Genomic DNA, 12,355 nt, shown 5'->3' on the forward strand with positions numbered 1-12,355 from the left:
AGCTGTTTTGGACAACTTTTCTTTTCTTCCTGCCAAACACTTGGCAGACATCCGTGCAACGTCTGGAACACGATGGGAGATGTTTTCGGTGCTGGCACAGTTTTTCCTAGCAGACATAGTGGAAAAGCTTTTTGCCGAGATGTAGATGAGAAGAGGCGCTAAAGACGAAGGTAGGATGCTGTCCAGAGCTAAGAGCCGCTCCGGGGCGTCTTTCGGCAGAAGCCGCGCTAAGGAGAGCACTGTGAGCGGCACAATCGTCTTTGCGCGAAGAAGCCGCTTCTTCGGCTCCGGGAGCCGGGGAGAGCGGCAGCTTCGGAAAGGTGAAGAAGCAAGCTGTACAACACTGGGATTGTGTGCGCACCTTGCCAACTATTAGAAAACAGTACTTTTGCACTCTCCTGACTTTTCCAGTCACATGAACGTTCGATTGGAAGCTGTTTTGGACAACTTTTCTTTTCTTCCTGCCAAACACTTGGCAGACATCCGTGCAACGTCTAGAACACGATGGGAGATGTTTTCTGTGCTGGCAGAGTTTTTCCTAGCCAGACATAGTGGAAAAGCTTTCTGCCGAGATGTAGATGAGAAGAGGCGCTAAAGACAAAGGTAGGATGCTGTCCGGAGCTAAGAGCCGCTCCGGGGCGTCTTTCGGCAGAAGCCGCGCTAAGGAGAGCACTGTGAGCGGCACAATCGTCTTTGCGCGAAGAAGCCGCTTCTTCGGCTCCTCGAGCCGGAGAGAGCGGCAACTTGGAAAAGGTAAAGAAGCAAGCTGTACAACACTGGGATTGTGTGCGCACCTTGCCAACTATTAGAAAACAGTACGTTTGCACTCTCCTGACTTTTCCAATCACATGAACGTTCCATTGGAAGCTGTTTTGGACAACTTTTCTTTTCTTCCTGCCAAACACTCGGCAGACATCCGTGCAACGTCTAGAACACGATGGGAGATGTTTTCTGTGCTGGCACAGTTTTTCCTAGCCAGACATAGTGGAAAAGCTTTTTGCCAAGATGTAGATGAGAAGAGGCGCTAAAGACGAAGGTAGGATGCTGTCCGGAGCTAAGAGCCGCTCCCGGGCGTCTTTCGGCAGAAGCCGCGCTAAGGAGAGCACTGTGAGCGGCACAATCGTCTTTGCGCGAAGAAGCCGCTTCTTCGGCTCCGGGAGCCGGGTAGAGCGGCAGCTTCGAAAGGGTGAAGAAGCAAGCTGTACAACACTGGGATTGTGTGTGCACCTTGCCAACTGATACAAAACAGTACTTTTGCACTCTCCTGACTTTTCCAGTCACATGAACATTCGATTGGAAGCTGTTTTGGACAACTTTTCTTTTCTTCCTGCCAAACACTTGGCAGACATCCGTGCAACGTCTAAAACACGATGGGAGATGTTTTCTGTGCTGGCACAGTTTTTCCTAGCCAGACATAGTGGAAAAGCTTTTTGCCGAGATGTAGATGAGAAGAGGCGCTAAAGACGAAGGTAGGATGCTGTCCGGTGCTAAGAGCCGCTCCGGGGCGTCTTTCGGCAGAAGCCACGCTAAGGAGAGCACTGTGAGCGGCACAATCGTCTTTGCGCGAAGAAGCCGCTTCTTCGGCTCCGGGAGCCGGAGAGAGCGGCAACTTGGAAAAGGTAAAGAAGCAAGCTGTACAACACTGGGATTGTGTGCGCACCTTGCCAACTATTAGAAAACAGTACTTTTGCACTCTCCTGACTTTTCCAGTCACATGAACATTCGATTAGAAGCTGTTTTGGACAACTTTTCTTTTCTTCCTGCCAAACACTTGGCAGACATCCGTGCAACGTCTGGAACACGATGGGAGATGTTTTCTGTGCTGGCACAGTTTTTCCTAGCAGACATAGTGGAAAAGCTTTTTGCCGAGATGCAGATGAGAAGAGGCGCTAAAGACGAAGGTAGGATGCTGTCCGGAGCTAAGAGCCGCTCCGGGGCGTCTTTCGGCAGAAGCCACGCTAAGGAGACCACTGTGAGCGGCACAATCGTCTTTGCGCGAAGAAGCCGCTTCTTCGGCTCCGGGAGCCGGAGAGAGCGGCAACTTGGAAAAGGTAAAGAAGCAACCTGTACAACACTGGGATTGTGTGCGCACCTTGCCAACTATTAGAAAACAGTACTTTTGCACTCTCCTGACTTTTCCAGTCACATGAACATTCGATTGGAAGCTGTTTTGGACAACTTTTCTTTTCTTCCTGCCAAACACTTGGCAGACATCCGTGCAACGTCTAGAACACGATGGGAGATGTTTTCTGTGCTGGCACAGTTTTTCCTAGCCAGACATAGCGGAAAAGCTTTTTGCTGAGATGTAGATGAGAAGAGGCGCTAAAGACGAAGGTAGGATGCTGTCCGGAGCTAAGAGCCGCTCCCGGGCGTCTTTCGGCAGAAGCCGCGCTAAGGAGAGCACTGTGAGCGGCACAATCGTCTCTGCGCGAAGAAGCCGCTTCTTCGACTCCTCGAGCCGGAGAGAGCGGCAACTTGGAAAAGGTAAAGAAGCAAGCTGTACAACACTGGGATTGTGTGCGCACCTTGCCAACTATTAGAAAACAGTACTTTTGCACTCTCCTGACTTTTCCAATCACATGAACATCCGATTGGAAGCAGTTTTGGACAACTTTTCTTTTCTTCCTGCCAAACACTTGGCAGACATCCGTGCAACGTCTAGAACACGATGGGAGATGTTTTCTGTGCTGGCACAGTTTTTCCTAGCCAGACATAGTGGAAAAGCTTTTTGCCGAGTTGTAGATGAGAAGAGGCGCTAAAGACGAAGGTAGGATGCTGTCCGGAGCTAAGAGCCGCTCCCGGGCGTCTTTCGGCAGAAGCCGCGCTAAGGAGAGCACTGTGAGCGGCACAATCGTCTTTGCGCGAAGAAGCCGCTTCTTCGGCTTATCGAGCTGGAGAAAGCGGCAACTTGGAAAAGGTAAAGAAGCAAGCTGTACAACACTGGGATTGTGTGCGCACCTTGCCAACTGATACAAAACAGTACTTTTGCACTCTCCTGACTTTTCCAATCACATGAACGTTCGATTGGAAGCTGTTTTGGACAACTTTTCTTCCTGCCAAACACTTGGCAGACATCCGTGCAACGTCTAGAACACGATGGGAGATTTTTTCTGTGCTGGCACAGTTTTTCCGAGCCAGACATAGTGGAAAAGCTTTTTTCCAAGATGTAGATGAGAAGAGGGGCTAAAGACGAAGGTAGGATGCTATCCGGAGCTAAGAGCCGCTCCCGGGCGTCTTTCGGCAGAAGCCGCGCTAAGGAGAGCACTGTGAGCGGCACAATCGTCTTTGCGCGAAGAAGCCGCTTCTTCGGCTCCGGGAGCCGGAGAGAGCGGCAGCTTCGGAAAGGTGAAGAAGCAAGCTGTACAACACTGGGATTGTGTGCGCACCTTGCCAACTGATACAAAGCAGTACTTTTGCACTCTCCTGACTTTTCCAGTCACATGAACATTCGATTAGAAGCTGTTTTGGACAACTTTTCTTTTCTTCCTGCCAAACACTTGGCAGACATCCGTGCAACGTCTAGAACACGATGGGAGATGTTTTCTGTGCTGGCACAGTTTTTCCTAGCCAGACATAGTGGAAAAGCTTTTTGCCGAGATGTAGATGAGAAGAGGCGCTAAAGACGAAGGTAGGATGCTGTCCGGAGCTAAGAGCCGCTCCCGGGCGTCTTTCGGCAGAAGCCGCGCTAAGGAGAGCACTGTGAGCGGCACAATCGTCTTTGCGCGAAGAAGCCGCTTCTTCGGCTTATCGAGCTGGAGAAAGCGGCAACTTGGAAAAGGTGAAGAAGCAAGCTGTACAACACTGGGATTGTGTGCGCACCTTGCCAACTGATACAAAGCAGTACTTTTGCACTCTCCTGACTTTTCCAGTCACATGAACATTCGATTAGAAGCTGTTTTGGACAACTTTTCTTTTCTTCCTGCCAAACACTTGGCAGACATCCGTGCAACGTCTAGAACACGATGGGAGATGTTTTCTGTGCTGGCACAGTTTTTCCTAGCCAGACATAGTGGAAAAGCTTTTTGCCGAGATGTAGATGAGAAGAGGCGCTAAAGACGAAGGTAGGATGCTGTCCGGAGCTAAGAGCCGCTCCCGGGCGTCTTTCGGCAGAAGCCGCGCTAAGGAGAGCACTGTGAGCGGCACAATCGTCTTTGCGCGAAGAAGCCGCTTCTTCGGCTCCGGGAGCCGGGTAGAGCGGCAGCTTCGAAAGGGTGAAGAAGCAAGCTGTACAACACTGGGATTGTGTGTGCACCTTGCCAACTGATACAAAACAGTACTTTTGCACTCTCCTGACTTTTCCAGTCACATGAACATTCGATTGGAAGCTGTTTTGGACAACTTTTCTTTTCTTCCTGCCAAACACTTGGCAGACATCCGTGCAACGTCTAAAACACGATGGGAGATGTTTTCTGTGCTGGCACAGTTTTTCCTAGCCAGACATAGTGGAAAAGCTTTCTGCCGAGATGTAGATGAGAAGAGGCGCTAAAGACGAAGGTAGGATGCTGTCCGGTGCTAAGAGCCGCTCCGGGGCGTCTTTCGGCAGAAGCCACGCTAAGGAGACCACTGTGAGCGGCACAATCGTCTTTGCGCGAAGAAGCCGCTTCTTCGGCTCCGGGAGCCGGAGAGAGCGGCAACTTGGAAAAGGTAAAGAAGCAAGCTGTACAACACTGGGATTGTGTGCGCACCTTGCCAACTATTAGAAAACAGTACTTTTGCACTCTCCTGACTTTTCCAGTCACATGAACATTCGATTAGAAGCTGTTTTGGACAACTTTTCTTTTCTTCCTGCCAAACACTTGGCAGACATCCGTGCAACGTCTGGAACACGATGGGAGATGTTTTCTGTGCTGGCACAGTTTTTCCTAGCAGACATAGTGGAAAAGCTTTTTGCCGAGATGCAGATGAGAAGAGGCGCTAAAGACGAAGGTAGGATGCTGTCCGGAGCTAAGAGCCGCTCCGGGGCGTCTTTCGGCAGAAGCCACGCTAAGGAGAGCACTGTGAGCGGCACAATCGTCTTTGCGCGAAGAAGCCGCTTCTTCGGCTCCGGGAGCCGGAGAGAGCGGCAACTTGGAAAAGGTAAAGAAGCAACCTGTACAACACTGGGATTGTGTGCGCACCTTGCCAACTATTAGAAAACAGTACTTTTGCACTCTCCTGACTTTTCCAGTCACATGAACATTCGATTGGAAGCTGTTTTGGACAACTTTTCTTTTCTTCCTGCCAAACACTTGGCAGACATCCGTGCAACGTCTAGAACACGATGGGAGATGTTTTCTGTGCTGGCACAGTTTTTCCTAGCCAGACATAGCGGAAAAGCTTTTTGCTGAGATGTAGATGAGAAGAGGCGCTAAAGACGAAGGTAGGATGCTGTCCGGAGCTAAGAGCCGCTCCCGGGCGTCTTTCGGCAGAAGCCGCGCTAAGGAGAGCACTGTGAGCGGCACAATCGTCTCTGCGCGAAGAAGCCGCTTCTTCGACTCCTCGAGCCGGAGAGAGCGGCAACTTGGAAAAGGTAAAGAAGCAAGCTGTACAACACTGGGATTGTGTGCGCACCTTGCCAACTATTAGAAAACAGTACTTTTGCACTCTCCTGACTTTTCCAATCACATGAACATCCGATTGGAAGCAGTTTTGGACAACTTTTCTTTTCTTCCTGCCAAACACTTGGCAGACATCCGTGCAACGTCTAGAACACGATGGGAGATGTTTTCTGTGCTGGCAGAGTTTTTCCTAGCCAGACATAGTGGAAAAGCTTTTTGCCGAGATGTAGATGAGAAGAGGCGCTAAAGACGAAGGTAGGATGCTGTCCGGAGCTAAGAGCCGCTCCCGGGCGTCTTTCGGCAGAAGCCGCGCTAAGGAGAGCACTGTGAGCGGCACAATCGTCTTTGCGCGAAGAAGCCGCTTCTTCGGCTTATCGAGCTGGAGAAAGCGGCAACTTGGAAAAGGTAAAGAAGCAAGCTGTACAACACTGGGATTGTGTGCGCACCTTGCCAACTGATACAAAACAGTACTTTTGCACTCTCCTGACTTTTCCAATCACATGAACGTTCGATTGGAAGCTGTTTTGGACAACTTTTCTTCCTGCCAAACACTTGGCAGACATCCGTGCAACGTCTAGAACACGATGGGAGATTTTTTCTGTGCTGGCACAGTTTTTCCGAGCCAGACATAGTGGAAAAGCTTTTTTCCAAGATGTAGATGAGAAGAGGGGCTAAAGACGAAGGTAGGATGCTATCCGGAGCTAAGAGCCGCTCCCGGGCGTCTTTCGGCAGAAGCCGCGCTAAGGAGAGCACTGTGAGCGGCACAATCGTCTTTGCGCGAAGAAGCCGCTTCTTCGGCTCCGGGAGCCGGAGAGAGCGGCAGCTTCGGAAAGGTGAAGAAGCAAGCTGTACAACACTGGGATTGTGTGCGCACCTTGCCAACTGATACAAAGCAGTACTTTTGCACTCTCCTGACTTTTCCAGTCACATGAACATTCGATTAGAAGCTGTTTTGGACAACTTTTCTTTTCTTCCTGCCAAACACTTGGCAGACATCCGTGCAACGTCTAGAACACGATGGGAGATGTTTTCTGTGCTGGCACAGTTTTTCCTAGCCAGACATAGTGGAAAAGCTTTTTGCCGAGATGTAGATGAGAAGAGGCGCTAAAGACGAAGGTAGGATGCTGTCCGGAGCTAAGAGCCGCTCCCGGGCGTCTTTCGGCAGAAGCCGCGCTAAGGAGAGCACTGTGAGCGGCACAATCGTCTTTGCGCGAAGAAGCCGCTTCTTCGGCTTATCGAGCTGGAGAAAGCGGCAACTTGGAAAAGGTAAAGAAGCAAGCTGTACAACACTGGGATTGTGTGCGCACCTTGCCAACTGATACAAAACAGTACTTTTGCACTCTCCTGACTTTTCCAATCACATGAACGTTCGATTGGAAGCTGTTTTGGACAACTTTTCTTCCTGCCAAACACTTGGCAGACATCCGTGCAACGTCTAGAACACGATGGGAGATTTTTTCTGTGCTGGCACAGTTTTTCCGAGCCAGACATAGTGGAAAAGCTTTTTTCCAAGATGTAGATGAGAAGAGGGGCTAAAGACGAAGGTAGGATGCTATCCGGAGCTAAGAGCCGCTCCCGGGCGTCTTTCGGCAGAAGCCGCGCTAAGCAGAGCACTGTGAGCGGCACAATCGTCTTTGCGCGAAGAAGCCGCTTCTTCGACTCCGGGAGCCGGAGAGAGCGGCAGCTTCGGAAAGGTGAAGAAGCAAGCTGTACAACACTGGGATTGTGTGCGCACCTTGCCAACTGATACAAAGCAGTACTTTTGCACTCTCCTGACTTTTCCAGTCACATGAACATTCGATTAGAAGCTGTTTTGGACAACTTTTCTTTTCTTCCTGCCAAACACTTGGCAGACATCCGTGCAACGTCTGGAACACGATGGGAGATGTTTTCTGTGCTGGCACAGTTTTTCCTAGCAGACATAGTGGAAAAGCTTTTTGCCGAGATGTAGATGAGAAGAGGCGCTAAAGACGAAGGTAGGATGCTGTCCGGAGCTAAGAGCCGCTCCGGGGCGTCTTTCGGCAGAAGCCGCGCTAAGGAGAGCACTGTGAGCGGCACAATCGTCTTTGCGCGAAGAAGCCGCATCTTCGGCTCCGGCAGCCGGAGAGAGCGGCAGCTTCGGGAAGGTGAAGAAGCAAGCTGTACAACACTGGGATTGTGTGCGCACCTTGCCAACTGATACAAAACAGTACTTTTGCACTCTCCTCACTTTTCCAGTCACATGAACATTCGATTGGAAGCTGTTTTGGACAACTTTTCTTTTCTTCCTGCCAAACACTTGGCAGACATCCGTGCAACGTCTAAAACACGATGGGAGATGTTTTCTGTGCTGGCACAGTTTTTCCTAGCCAGACATAATGGAAAAGCTTTTTGCCGAGATGTAGATGAGAAGAGGCGCTAAAGACGAAGGTAGGATGCTGTCCGGAGCTAAGAGCCGCTCCCGGGCGTCTTTCGGCAGAAGCCGCGCTAAGGAGAGCACTGTGAGCGGCACAATCGTCTTTGCGCGAAGAAGCCGCTTCTTCGGCTCCGGGAGCCGGAGAGAGCGGCAGCTTCGGAAAGGTGAAGATGCAAGCTGTACAACACTGGGATTGTGTGCGCACCTTGCCAACTATTAGAAAACAGTACTTTTGCACTCTCCTGACTTTTCCAGTCACATGAACATTCGATTGGAAGCTGTTTTGGACAACTTTTCTTTTCTTCCTGCCAAACACTTGGCAGACATCCGTGCAACGTCTAGAACACGATTGGAGTTGTTTTCTGTGCTGGCACAGTTTTTCCAAGCCAGACATAGTGGAAAAGCTTTTTGCCGAGATGTAGATGAGAAGAGGCGCTAAAGACGAAGGTAGGATGCTGTCCGGAGCTAAGAGCCGCTCCCGGGCGTCTTTCGGCAGAAGCCGCGCTGAGGAGAGCACTGTGAGCGGCACAATCGTCTTTGCGCGAAGAAGCCGCATCTTCGGCTCCGGGAGCCAGAGAGAGCGGCAGCTTCGGAAAGGTGAAGAAGCAAGCTGTACAACACTGGGATTGTGTGCGCACCTTGCCAACTGATACAAAACAGTACTTTTGCACTCTCCTGACTTTTCCAGTCACATGAATATTCGATTGGAAGCTGTTTTGGACAACTTTTCTTTTCTTCCTGCCAAACACTTGGCAGACATCCGTGCAACGTCTAGAACACGATTGGAGTTGTTTTCTGTGCTGGCACAGTTTTTCCGAGCCAGACATAGTGGAAAAGCTTTTTGCCGAGATGTAGATGAGAAGAGGCGCTAAAGACGAAGGTAGGATGCTGTCCGGAGCTAAGAGCCGCTCCCGGGCGTCTTTCGGCAGAAGCCGCGCTAAGGAGAGCACTGTGAGCGGCACAATCGTCTTTGCGCGAAGAAGCCGCATCTTCGGCTCCGGGAGCCAGAGAGAGCGGCAGCTTAGGGAAGGTGAAGATGCAAGCTGTACAACACTGGGATTGTGTGCGCACCTTGCCAACTATTAGAAAACAGTACGTTTGCACTCTCCTGACTTTTCCAATCACATGAACGTTCCATTGGAAGCTGTTTTGGACAACTTTTCTTTTCTTCCTGCCAAACACTTGGCAGACATCCGTGCAACGTCTAGAACATGATGGGAGATGTTTTCTGTGCTGGCACAGTTTTTCCTAGCCAGACATAGTGGAAAAGCTTTTTGCCGAGATGTAGATGAGAAGAGGCGCTAAAGACGAAGGTAGGATGCTATCCGGAGCTAAGAGCCGCTCCCGGGCGTCTTTCGGCAGAAGCCGCGCTAAGGAGAGCACTGTGAGCGGCACAATCGTCTTTGCGCGAAGAAGCCGCTTCTTCGGCTCCGGGAGCCGGGTAGAGCGGCAGCTTCGAAAGGGTGAAGAAGCAAGCTGTACAACACTGGGATTGTGTGTGCACCTTGCCAACTGATACAAAACAGTACTTTTGCACTCTCCTGACTTTTCCAGTCACATGAACATTCGATTAGAAGCTGTTTTGGACAACTTTTCTTTTCTTCCTGCCAAACACTTGGCAGACATCCGTGCAACGTCTGGAACACGATGGGAGATGTTTTCTGTGCTGGCACAGTTTTTCCTAGCAGACATAGTGGAAAAGCTTTTTGCCGAGATGTAGATGAGAAGAGGCGCTAAAGACGAAGGTAGGATGCTGTCCGGAGCTAAGAGCCGCTCCCGGGCGTCTTTCGGCAGAAGCCGCGCTAAGGAGAGCACTGTGAGCGGCACAATCGTCTTTGCGCGAAGAAGCCGCATCTTCGGCTCCGGGAGCCGGAGAGAGCGGCAGCTTCGGAAAGGTGAAGAAGCAAGCTGTACAACACTGGGATTGTGTGCGCACCTTGCCAACTGATACAAAACAGTACTTTTGCACTCTCCTGACTTTTCCAGTCACATGAACATTCGATTGGAAGCTGTTTTGGACAACTTTTCTTTTCTTCCTGCCAAACACTTGGCAGACATCCGTGCAACGTCTAAAACACGATGGGAGATGTTTTCTGTGCTGGCACAGTTTTTCCTAGCCAGACATAGTGGAAAAGCTTTTTGCCGAGATGTAGATGAGAAGAGGCGCTAAAGACGAAGGTAGGATGCTGTCCGGTGCTAAGAGCCGCTCCGGGGCGTCTTTCGGCAGAAGCCACGCTAAGGAGACCACTGTGAGCGGCACAATCGTCTTTGCGCGAAGAAGCCGCTTCTTCGGCTCCGGGAGCCGGAGAGAGCGGCAACTTGGAAAAGGTAAAGAAGCAAGCTGTACAACACTGGGATTGTGTGCGCACCTTGCCAACTATTAGAAAACAGTACTTTTGCACTCTCCTGACTTTTCCAGTCACATGAACATTCGATTGGAAGCAGTTTTGGACAACTTTTCTTTTCTTCCTGCCAAACACTTGGCAGACATCCGTGCAATGTCTAGAACACGATGGGAGATGTTTTCTGTGCTGGCACAGTTTTTCCTAGCCAGACATAGTGGAAAAGCTTTTTGCCAAGATGTAGATGAGAAGAGGGGCTAAAGACGAAGGTAGGATGCTATCCGGAGCTAAGAGCCGCTCCGGGGCGTCTTTCGGCAGAAGCCGCGCTAAGGAGAGCACTGTGAGCGGCACAATCGTCTTTGCGCGAAGAAGCCGCTTCTTCGACTCCGGGAGCCGGGTAGAGCGGCAGCTTCGAAAGGGTGAAGAAGCAAGCTGTACAACACTGGGATTGTGTGTGCACCTTGCCAACTGATACAAAACAGTACTTTTGCACTCTCCTGACTTTTCCAGTCACATGAACATTCGATTAGAAGCTGTTTTGGACAACTTTTCTTTTCTTCCTGCCAAACACTTGGCAGACATCCGTGCAACGTCTGGAACACGATGGGAGATGTTTTCTGTGCTGGCACAGTTTTTCCTAGCAGACATAGTGGAAAAGCTTTTTGCCGAGATGTAGATGAGAAGAGGCGCTAAAGACGAAGGTAGGATGCTGTCTGGAGCTAAGAGCCGCTCCCGGGCGTCTTTCGGCAGAAGCCGCGCTAAGGAGAGCACTGTGAGCGGCACAATCGTCTTTGCGCGAAGAAGCCGCATCTTCGGCTCCGGGAGCCGGAGAGAGCGGCAGCTTCGGAAAGGTGAAGAAGCAAGCTGTACAACACTGGGATTGTGTGCGCACCTTGCCAACTATTAGAAAACAGTACTTTTGCACTCTCCTGACTTTTCCAATCACATGAACGTTCCATTGGAAGCTGTTTTGGACAACTTTTCTTTTCTTCCTGCCAAACACTTGGCAGACATCCGTGCAACGTCTAGAACACGATGGGAGATGTTTTCTGTGCTGGCACAGTTTTTCCTAGCCATAGTGGAAAAGCTTTTAGCCAAGATGTAGATGAGAAGAGGCGCTAAAGACGAAGGTAGGATGCTGTCCGGAGCTAAGAGCCGCTCCCGGGCGTCTTTCGGCAGAAGCCGCGCTAAGGAGACCACTGTGAGCGGCACAATCGTCTTTGCGCGAAGAAGCCGCTTCTTCGGCTCCGGGAGCCGGGTAGAGCGGCAGCTTCGAAAGGGTGAAGAAGCAAGCTGTACAACACTGGGATTGTGTGTGCACCTTGCCAACTGATACAAAACAGTACTTTTGCACTCTCCTGACTTTTCCAGTCACATGAACATTCGATTAGAAGCTGTTTTGGACAACTTTTCTTTTCTTCCTGCCAAACACTTGGCAGACATCCGTGCAACGTCTGGAACACGATGGGAGATGTTTTCTGTGCTGGCACAGTTTTTCCTAGCAGACATAGTGGAAAAGCTTTTTGCCGAGATGTAGATGAGAAGAGGCGCTAAAGACGAAGGTAGGATGCTGTCCGGAGCTAAGAGCCGCTCCCGGGCGTCTTTCGGCAGAAGCCGCGCTAAGGAGAGCACTGTGAGCGGCACAATCGTCTTTGCGCGAAGAAGCCGCTTCTTCGGCTCCGGGAGCCGGAGAGAGCGGCAACTTGGAAAAGGTAAAGAAGCAAGCTGTACAACACTGGGATTGTGTGCGCACCTTGCCAACTATTAGAAAACAGTACTTTTGCACTCTCCTGACTTTTCCAATCACATGAACGTTCCATTGGAAGCTGTTTTGGACAACTTTTCTTTTCTTCCTGCCAAACACTTGGCAGACATCCGTGCAACGTCTAGAACACGATGGGAGATGTTTTCTGTGCTGGCACAGTTTTTCCTAGCCAGACATAGTGGAAAAGCTTTTTGCCAAGATGTAGATGAGAAGAGGCGCTAAAGACGAAGGTAGGATGCTGTCCGGAGCTAAGAGCCGCTCCCGGGCGTCTTTCGGCAGAAGCCGCGCTAAGGAGAGCACTGTGAGCGGCACAATC

Source organism: Melospiza georgiana, chromosome W (assembly GCF_028018845.1).
Source record: "Melospiza georgiana isolate bMelGeo1 chromosome W, bMelGeo1.pri, whole genome shotgun sequence".
NCBI lineage: Eukaryota > Metazoa > Chordata > Aves > Passeriformes > Passerellidae > Melospiza > Melospiza georgiana.